The sequence below is a fragment of the Hakea prostrata genome, chromosome 9 (genome assembly GCF_041222555.1).
Source record: "Hakea prostrata isolate BN-2017 chromosome 9, UWA_Hpros_2, whole genome shotgun sequence".
Lineage (NCBI taxonomy): Eukaryota > Viridiplantae > Streptophyta > Magnoliopsida > Proteales > Proteaceae > Hakea > Hakea prostrata.
This window is the reverse complement of record NC_142608.1, coordinates 39,601,191-39,610,203: the sequence shown is the minus strand read 5'-3', so window position 1 is coordinate 39,610,203 and position 9,013 is coordinate 39,601,191.

Below are 9,013 nucleotides of genomic sequence, written 5' to 3'. Positions count from 1 at the left end.
ATATTTACATAATCATGCCCTCCAAGTTTCATGTAGATCAGAGCACTGGAAGATCAGTTTTGGGCCAAATCCCCAATTTTGCCTGTTACTGTTTAGCTTTGGTCGTCTGCCTGGTCAACGGACAGTCGACCAGCCAGTTGACCAAGATATGACAACAACTCTGTCTTTGGCCGAATTGCTTCATTTGACCTCCGATTCGATTGCTTTCTTCTCTAATGTTTATTATATGTTGTCTAGGATACAAACACTGACTTTTGGGCTATTCTTGGTGACTCCTGATTTTATTCCAGACTCGATTAAGGTAAGGACGGTCGTTACCTCAAGTACGTTGATTATACAAATCTACTTCTACTTTGGAAACTTAGTAGATATACTTCATATGTGTACTCCTTAGCCATGTATGACTGTTGTATGTATTTTATATCAGTTAATAGTATGTTACATGTCATTTGGAATATCATGCTTAATTATTCTTCATGATTACGTATGTGATTAATCATGTTATATTACGCCTTGTTTATATGATGAATTATTGATCATGTATGATATGATGATTGAGCTTGTGAATGACTAAGTATGACTTGGGATTGAGAAGTGTCCTACCGACACTTCTGTCCTTGGACATCGGGGGGAATAGTATGGGATGTTCTTCGAAGGTGTCCATGGACACTCTCCCGGGTTATTGGATGACATACATAGGATTGTCTAGATGTATGGCTAGGACTATCCTTGTTGTATCAGACCCGAATCGGAAGGGTATTGAAACCGAACGACCCGTGGTAGAGTATGGTTGATGGGCGCTCAAGACCGGTAACCACCCCGTGAGAGGACATAAACCATACTGCAGATACCCGAAAGGGGCCATTTATTGGTAGGGTTGCAAATGGATAGACTTGGGCTCACGGGTGCTCAAGACTGATAACCAATCCGTGAGAGGACGTAAGAGCTTCCCGTTTACCATTTGTGGATGACCAATAGGGTTGATGAGTCCGTAGTCTGAGTTGGTTGTAGCCATAGGATACGCAGACTCTAGTGTGAAGGATACGGAACCGAGTTGGTCGGTGCGATAGGGAAAGTATCCGGATCTAACATGATACGACTAAGTAAATGACTTGCATTGGGCTAGGCTTTGCCGTGACATGCGCCAATACTTATACCAATGGTGATGTGAGAGAGTGGTGAACAAATCCCCAACCATGGTTTATTATGAGGACTTTACCCAATTACCCCGACAGACCCAAGATATCATGTATGATTGAGGGGGAGTGAAAGACTACCTAAAGAAGTATGGTGCTATGGCTTAAAGCATGTCTACCTTAGAGACTAGCATACTCAGAGTTAGAATCATATATCATCATTGTCTCATATCATCTTGCATCATATTGTGACTTGTATCGTATGATTTGTGTATTGTGGAACGATTCGCCTTGCTAAGTTCTTTGAACTCATTTCCTTTCTGCAATTGTTTTTGTTAGACATATCTGCACTTATCGAAGACATTGATGGCTCCTACTATGAGGCGGCGCAGGATCCCTCATACTACGGTGAAGGTCCTGGCTATTACAAAGATTATGGTGAAGGTGCCGAGGGTGATTAGCCTTCGTACTAGAGTTAGTCCGACCTTGATTTGGGAGAGGCCATGCTTGGTCTCCTTTGTGTACACATATGAAGATACTCTATACAAGACGGAGGAGACTCTAGCCTAGGCCTTTATGTCTTTTGGAACCCGGATGTGTTATAATAACTCTTGGATTTACTCTTTGATATTGGGATTTGTAACTGAATTGATTAACCATTTTTCTGCTGCTTTTGAGAAGGAGTGACTTCTGATCACTCTCTTTCTCTTTTGAGACTTTCTTGATATGTACTTAATACTTGATAATTTCCGCACTCTGATTGATTATCTTTTCTTATTCAATTGATCTGATTATTACTTACTTAAAACATTGATTATATTGTTCGTGGTTATGTTATCGTGTATATGGGAGGCATGGCCGCTCGATCCTTGATCCTCGGGCTGTGGATCACATTCCCGGGTATGCCAGATAGGATACCTGCTGGGTGGATGTGACAGAGTGGTATCAGAGCCCACGATCAAGTAAGGCCCCAACCACATAAATGACAACATAACATTCCGAGTCACAGATCCAAGGTGACTCAAGTATTCTTAGAAGTGAATAATAGATAACTCGGACTAGAAACCTAATTAACGAAGCATAAGTGAATTGTTGAATAACATACAATAACTACATTTTAACAATCATCACTTAATGAAACAAAAAAGAAAAGTGAATAATGCTCAATAATAGGTAAAACAAAAGTGACTTTCATTAACTTAAATAAGTTTTAAAAAGGGATTACATATGGAAAGCATAAACTGAAATCCTAGTACAATCTATCTATCTAGGAGACCGCCGCTGATCTCTGGATGCTTTGACATCCTCGGTAATCTGAGTGAGCTGAGACTGCATCTGATCCTGCCTGGACTCTATCTGTGCAAGCCTCACCTCTAGCCTCTCATACATTTGTGTCTGACTCGCCTCCATCCTCTCATACATCTGAGTCTGCCTGGCCCCTAATGTCACACCCCACCTAGCCGGATCCAGTAATACCCGAATACCCGTGGGGGTGATACACAACGAGATCTAGGTTCAGTGACAAATCCATACACAACATGATATAGCATAATTAATGGACAAGAATAAATCAAGTTCAAGTAATAAATTACCAAATCTTAAATAATGATTACAATCATCCATTATTTCAAATCAAAACTAAACATCAGAGTCTTAGAAGAGAAAGAATATTTAAAGTTGCAACGGAAAATCATTTAAGGAAGCTCTAAAGAAAAGAAACTCCATAAGAGCAGTCTTGGCATGAACATGAAGCGTCAAAGGATCCTAGTAGCCATTCATCAAAGGATCCTCAGTGTAGGAGGGGTCTTATAACCTGTAGAGCAGTCTAAAGAAACAAACAAAATAAAGGAATGAGTTTATAGAACTCAGTGAGGTAACTAACATTCATGTCAATACATTCATCCATACTCCATATCATAATTCATAAAACAATCATGTATTTAATAATATAAACAACAAATGCATGGTGATGATATAAGGTTCCTAACTCTATAATGTAGTCTCTAAAGTAGACACGCATTAAGTCACACACCAGTCTTCTTTGGGAGGTCTCATCACTCTTCCCTCACGGCACTCAAGCACGTCTATTGGGTTCTCCGCAGCAATTGGGTCAAGTCACATCAATCCATGGCTGGGGTATAAGTCACCACTCTCTCACATCACCATTGGTATAAGATCTGGCGCGTGTCAAGGATTACTCTAAGCCCAATGCAAAGTCATACGGTCTCGTACTACATATGGTCCGGATACTTCCCCTATGGCACCAATCAACTCGGTTCAGTATCTTTTCCCACCTAGAGTCCAACCCACCCCCCCCCCCCCCCCCCACCCCACCCCCCCCCCCCCACCCCCCCCCCCCCCACCCCCAACCCCCCCCCCCCCCCCCCCCCCCCCCCCCCCCCCCCCCCCCCCCCCCCCCCCCCCCCCCCCCCACCCATCCCCCCCCCCCCCACCCCCCCCCCACCCCCCACCTCCCCACGCCCCACACCCCCCCCCCCCCCCCCCCACCCCCCCCACCCCCTTTAACCTTACCCCCCCCAACGAAGGAGAGCAAACAACACCACGCCCCCCCACCCCACCCACACCTCCACCCCACCCACCCCACACAAACAAAAAAAAAAAACCACCACAACCCACAAAAAAACCCCCCACCCCCCCCCCAAAAAACCCCAAGAAACCCAGCCCTAACCTTGACCCGGAAACCTTGTTATTTGTAGGTCCGGGTGACCCGAAGTAAAGTAAGAAGTCAGCTTTGGGCCATCCCAAGGGAGGACTTGGTGTCCGGCTTTGAATCCATGAGAGTTGATGATGAGGTTCTATTTATGGAAATTGAATCTTGATGAAGATCGGATTAGTTGATGGACTTGGAGTGCTCTCTATCATGGTTTGAAGGCATTTCTACCTATTAGGTAAGTCACTTGATATGTGTGCAAAACCCCTTTAGGATTGGATTTGATCTGGGTCTTCAATTCCCTGTTTAGGAGTTGTTGAACTGATTGGTCGACTGGACCAGTCGACCAATCCACTCGACCAATGGGTTCTGTCTTTGGCAATTAGGTCTTGCTTGCTCTATTTAAGTCCAATCTCGAGTCTACTTCGTATTTTCTGCCTCCAAACTCTTTGGAACGAACCAAAGACCTCTGCAAGTCATCTCCCTTGCATCCTTGGTGTTTTTCTTGACGAATCTTCGTCAAAACTCTTCCTTTTGCATCAAAGGTATGTCTACACTCTCTTCTTCTCCTCCATCTCTATTTTTCTTTCCTTTTTGAGTTGAGACAGTAGAAGAGATGCTGCATTCTCTGTTGCAAACATCTCTGGACTTATCTCTCATGTTCTTCCTAAGGATTTGAGGCTAGAACAATGATCTTAACCATGATCATTGCAAGCTTTTGAAGGAATCATGATCACATCATGATCTTGTCTTTGTTCATCTTTTGATTTGAATTCTGATCTTCTTAGATCTACTATATTGATCATGTTAGTAGTCAATTGCTGTGTTTTCTTTTCATGATCCATGATCTATCAATCTCTAGTTGTTTCTCTTCTACCATACCATGCTTTCTTCATGAATCATGATAGTTACATATATGGTAGGTTTTGTTTCCTTATTTAGATTTATGCTCTTAGGTCTATTTTCTTGAAGATCTAAGTATGCCTTCCATGATATCTTTATCTGAATCAATGATTCATTCTCCTATTGTTCTTGTCTATGGTTTCTATGTTGAATTCTTCAAGAACCATGATTGATCTAATTATGGTAACTTTTTGTTTCCTAATTTGTATCTTGAAGACTTGATTTGATTAGTGTTTTGAGGTCCCCTATATGTTAGGATACTACTAATGTAGATTACCCCTTGATTAGTACCCTTTTGAACCACCAAATTCGGATTTTATATCTTAAAACTCTAAATTTATAGGCTACTGTCTTCATTGGTCGATTGATTGGTCGATCAGGCGAGAGACCAATCCAATCGACCAATGAGTACAACGAACTCCAGAATTGGTCTGCTTTTGGATGTTTTGGTATCTTTTCTCGTTAGGGATCTTTCCTAATATGTTGTATACACTTGTTTAGGACCTTCTTCTCAAGTTTGTCAAGATCTTACTTGATTTCTTAGGATTCCTTCGCAAGTTATAAAAGGTAAGGATGGTTACTTCTTTAACAACATAAATTGCATATCTTAGTTTCTATATTTGAATCTTGTTAATTTATTTTTTTAAATAGATTCTTATAATGTTATACTACTGTGGTACTGTCTTGATATCAGTAGCATTACTTATTTATATTGAATTGACTCATGTATGATTTACTTACCAGTTATATACAAGTTGATTGTAATTATTGATTTCTTTCCATATATAAAGTTACCATATATGTGATGTTATGAATTGATGCTTGTGTATGCTTAAGTATGGTTTGGAAAGGAGAGGTGTCCTTTTGACACTTCTGTCCTTGGACTACTACGGGAATATTATGGGATGTTTCCGGAGATGCTCTCTGGACACCTTCCTAAACTGTTGGATGACATATTTAGGACTGTCTAGTAGTGTTTGGCTAGGATGTCCCGTTATGTCAGACCCTAATCGGAGGGGTATTGAGACCGAACGACCCGTGGTAGCAATGGGGATTCATGGGCGCTCAAGACCGGTAACCAACCCGTGAGAGGACGTGAGAGCTTCCCGTTTACCATATGTGGATAACCAGAGGAGGGTTGATGAGTCCATAGTCAGGGACTATGAGGACTCTAGTGTGAAGGATACCGGAAAGGATCGTCAGGGACGAGGAATGGACGTATCTGGATCTGACTTGATGTAACTAAGTAGAAGACTTGTATTTGGCTAGGCTTAACCCTGACATGCGCCGGTACTTAGACCAATGGTGATGTGAGAGAGTGGTGACCTATACCCCCAGCCATGGAATGTCTCGAGGGATGCCGGACCCATTACCAACTGATGATGAGTGATTGAGACTTTCCTAAAGAAGTACGGTGCTATGACTTAAAGCATGTCTGCCAATAGAGACCAGCATATATAGAGTTAGATTCATACATTCATTGTTTGTCTCATACCATATTGCATCTATGTTTGTTTTGTAATCCTGCCATTTATGTTATTATGGATTTAACTGCCTTACTGAGTTTCTTTGAAACTCATTCCTTTATTGTACAATGTTTGTTAGACTATTCTACAGGGTCTGAATATCATGACGGCTCGTATGAAGAAGTGCAAGGAGAAAAGGCATATCTCCAGGAAGGTGATTGCGATTCGACAATTACACCGAAGATCCCGCGAGTGGTTATGCTCCGTACGATGCTTAGTCCGACCATAGAGTGGAAGCGCCCTTGTGCTGTTTATGAGATTTATACTTATAGGGATATTGTCTATAAGATTGAGAACAATTTAGTTACCTTTTGTACCTGCTATTGGGATTAGATTCTATCCTGTTTCTTCTCTTTTAGAACTACTTTTCCGCTGGTTGTAGAGTGGGATTTCGCCTCACTTTACTTATCTGATTTAGACACTCTGATTATATTTAGTATTCTGATTTATATATGATTCGTTCTTTCCTTGTTTGGATCTATGGTTTATCTTTCGTGCTTCATTTATTATTGTTCATGATTATGTTATTGTTTATGTGGGAGGTTGATTACTCGATACCTGATCTTCGGGCTGTGGATCACACTCTCGGGTTTGCCAGATAGGGTACCGGCTGGGAGGATGTGACATATCCTATGGCAAAAATGCCAAAAGGGCATTCCCCATTCCCTAATGTTACCTAGACAATCACATAAGATCATTAGGGCAATGGGCGAGCCCACGACCCTAGTAGAAAATACAAGGTAGAGGGAATAATAATATTCCTCCTCTTTCATCTCATACAATATCATACCGTGCTCATATCAATAACATAGGATTCAATAGCAAAGAGAAATACTTAAGCAATAAATCTTACATTCCATTCCTGCAAAGTCATACACATGCATATCATGGTAAATATAAATTTACAACAATTTATATCAATAAAATAAATTAAAATAACAACAATTAATTATGTATAACAAGGTTAGTTATTCCTCACCTTTTTACTTTGCTCCTTTCTCCAAAGTCAGAGAATTCACTCCCACAAGTTTGGTGACTAAAGATACATAAATGCCTATTCATGCAAGAAATTAACAATCACAAATTAGAGTCAATTTGGGTTTCAAAGGATATCCCAAAATCTTCCCACGAAAATCCAAGTCCTTACCCCTACTTACAAAAGGGTAGTTCCCAACCTTACTAGTGAATGATCTCTAATTAGCCACCGAATCGAAGTCTAAATGAAACGAAACTTTGTGGAAAGCTAATTGGCAGCAAAAGGATCCTATGGTTACCTTCAATTTAATCAAATTTGACTCAACTCAAAAAGGCCCAAGTTTGGCTCTCATAAATCACCTGTGGGTGACCTAGAGAGTCAAAATGCGTAAACCTTAGCATGAGATCTTACCATTACTCCCATACTCAAGGGAAACATTAATATAAAAAAAGATAAACATCTAGGGTACCTATCATTATTCCCTTTCATAGATCCCCACGAAAGAAGAGAAGAGAAACTCTCACCAACTATGATTAAAGAGAAGGGTTAAAGAAAACTAGCCTTTCCTAATAATTTTGCGAAGATTCGGATCACAGACACCTTCGGAAGAATGGAATCGCTCCTCTCTTTCGTTTCTCCTTTTCTCCAAAGCCTCCTCCTCTTTCTAGCCTCTAAAAATGTGTTTACGGATGAGATAAAACATAAACATAAATAGGGTTTAAAAATCTGAATTTCCATTTCTGCCCCTAAACAGAAAATTGGGTGGGGGGTTGGTTCACCCAAACGGCCCAATCTTCCGGCCCATGGTTGGACCCCCAAACGGACTCCGATTTTAGTTATTTTTGGCTCGTTGGAAAGATCTTTCGACAATCTTCGATTTGATACCTTATTCGCACAAATTAGATTCTCCGACATCAATATATGGTCATTCAAATATCACCCTATTTATATCATTGTGATTAATCTTCTCTCTTCATTTAAACTCTAGGAGAGTTGTTGAGTCATTACGAGGGTCATCCACCAACACTGGGTCCATTTTCAAACCTTAGGGCTTGACTTAAATGGTCCACGATTGTCACCAATTCAAGGCCCGGGTTTTCGGTCTTGAAACTGCGGGTTAAACGGGTAGAAATCCGGGGGATTTCACACCTAATGTAAAATCCAGCTTTTACTTAACCTTGACCCGACCCGGAAATTATTGTGTTTGTAGGTCCGAAGATCTGAAGTGGTGGTTGAAGGGACTTGTGGACCCTACTTCTTGAGTGAACTATAGGAGAAAAGCCCATGCAATTTGACCTTGTATAGCCCTCCGAGTCCACACCTAAAGTTGCTGAACTATTCTGAAAAATTCTGAAGAAATATGTTTTGGTCGATACTGTTGGTCGATACCATCGACCCAATGTATTGACCAACAGTGTTACTGAATCTGGATTTAAAGATTCTATGGAATATTCCCTACCCTATTTATTCCATCCTCGTGTTTTGAACCCTATTCTAATCATTGAGGCACCTGAGAACGTGGATGAGACTCCCAAGAACTCCTCCTTGGTAATGGTGAAGCATCTCCCCCACTAATCATTGCCAACCACTCACTTCCACTCTCTTATTCTACTCTCAAGGTATGACTCTCTCTCCTAGTCTCTTTCTCACTCATCTTTACTCTCATTTTTACTATTTGGACCATGGCCTAGGTGCTGCAACCTTGCAAACACCTTGCCATCAGTCTTCTGTACCTCATACATTGATGTTTTCCCCAACCTTGCTATGATTTACTTACCTCTTGACCATTAACTATGCATTT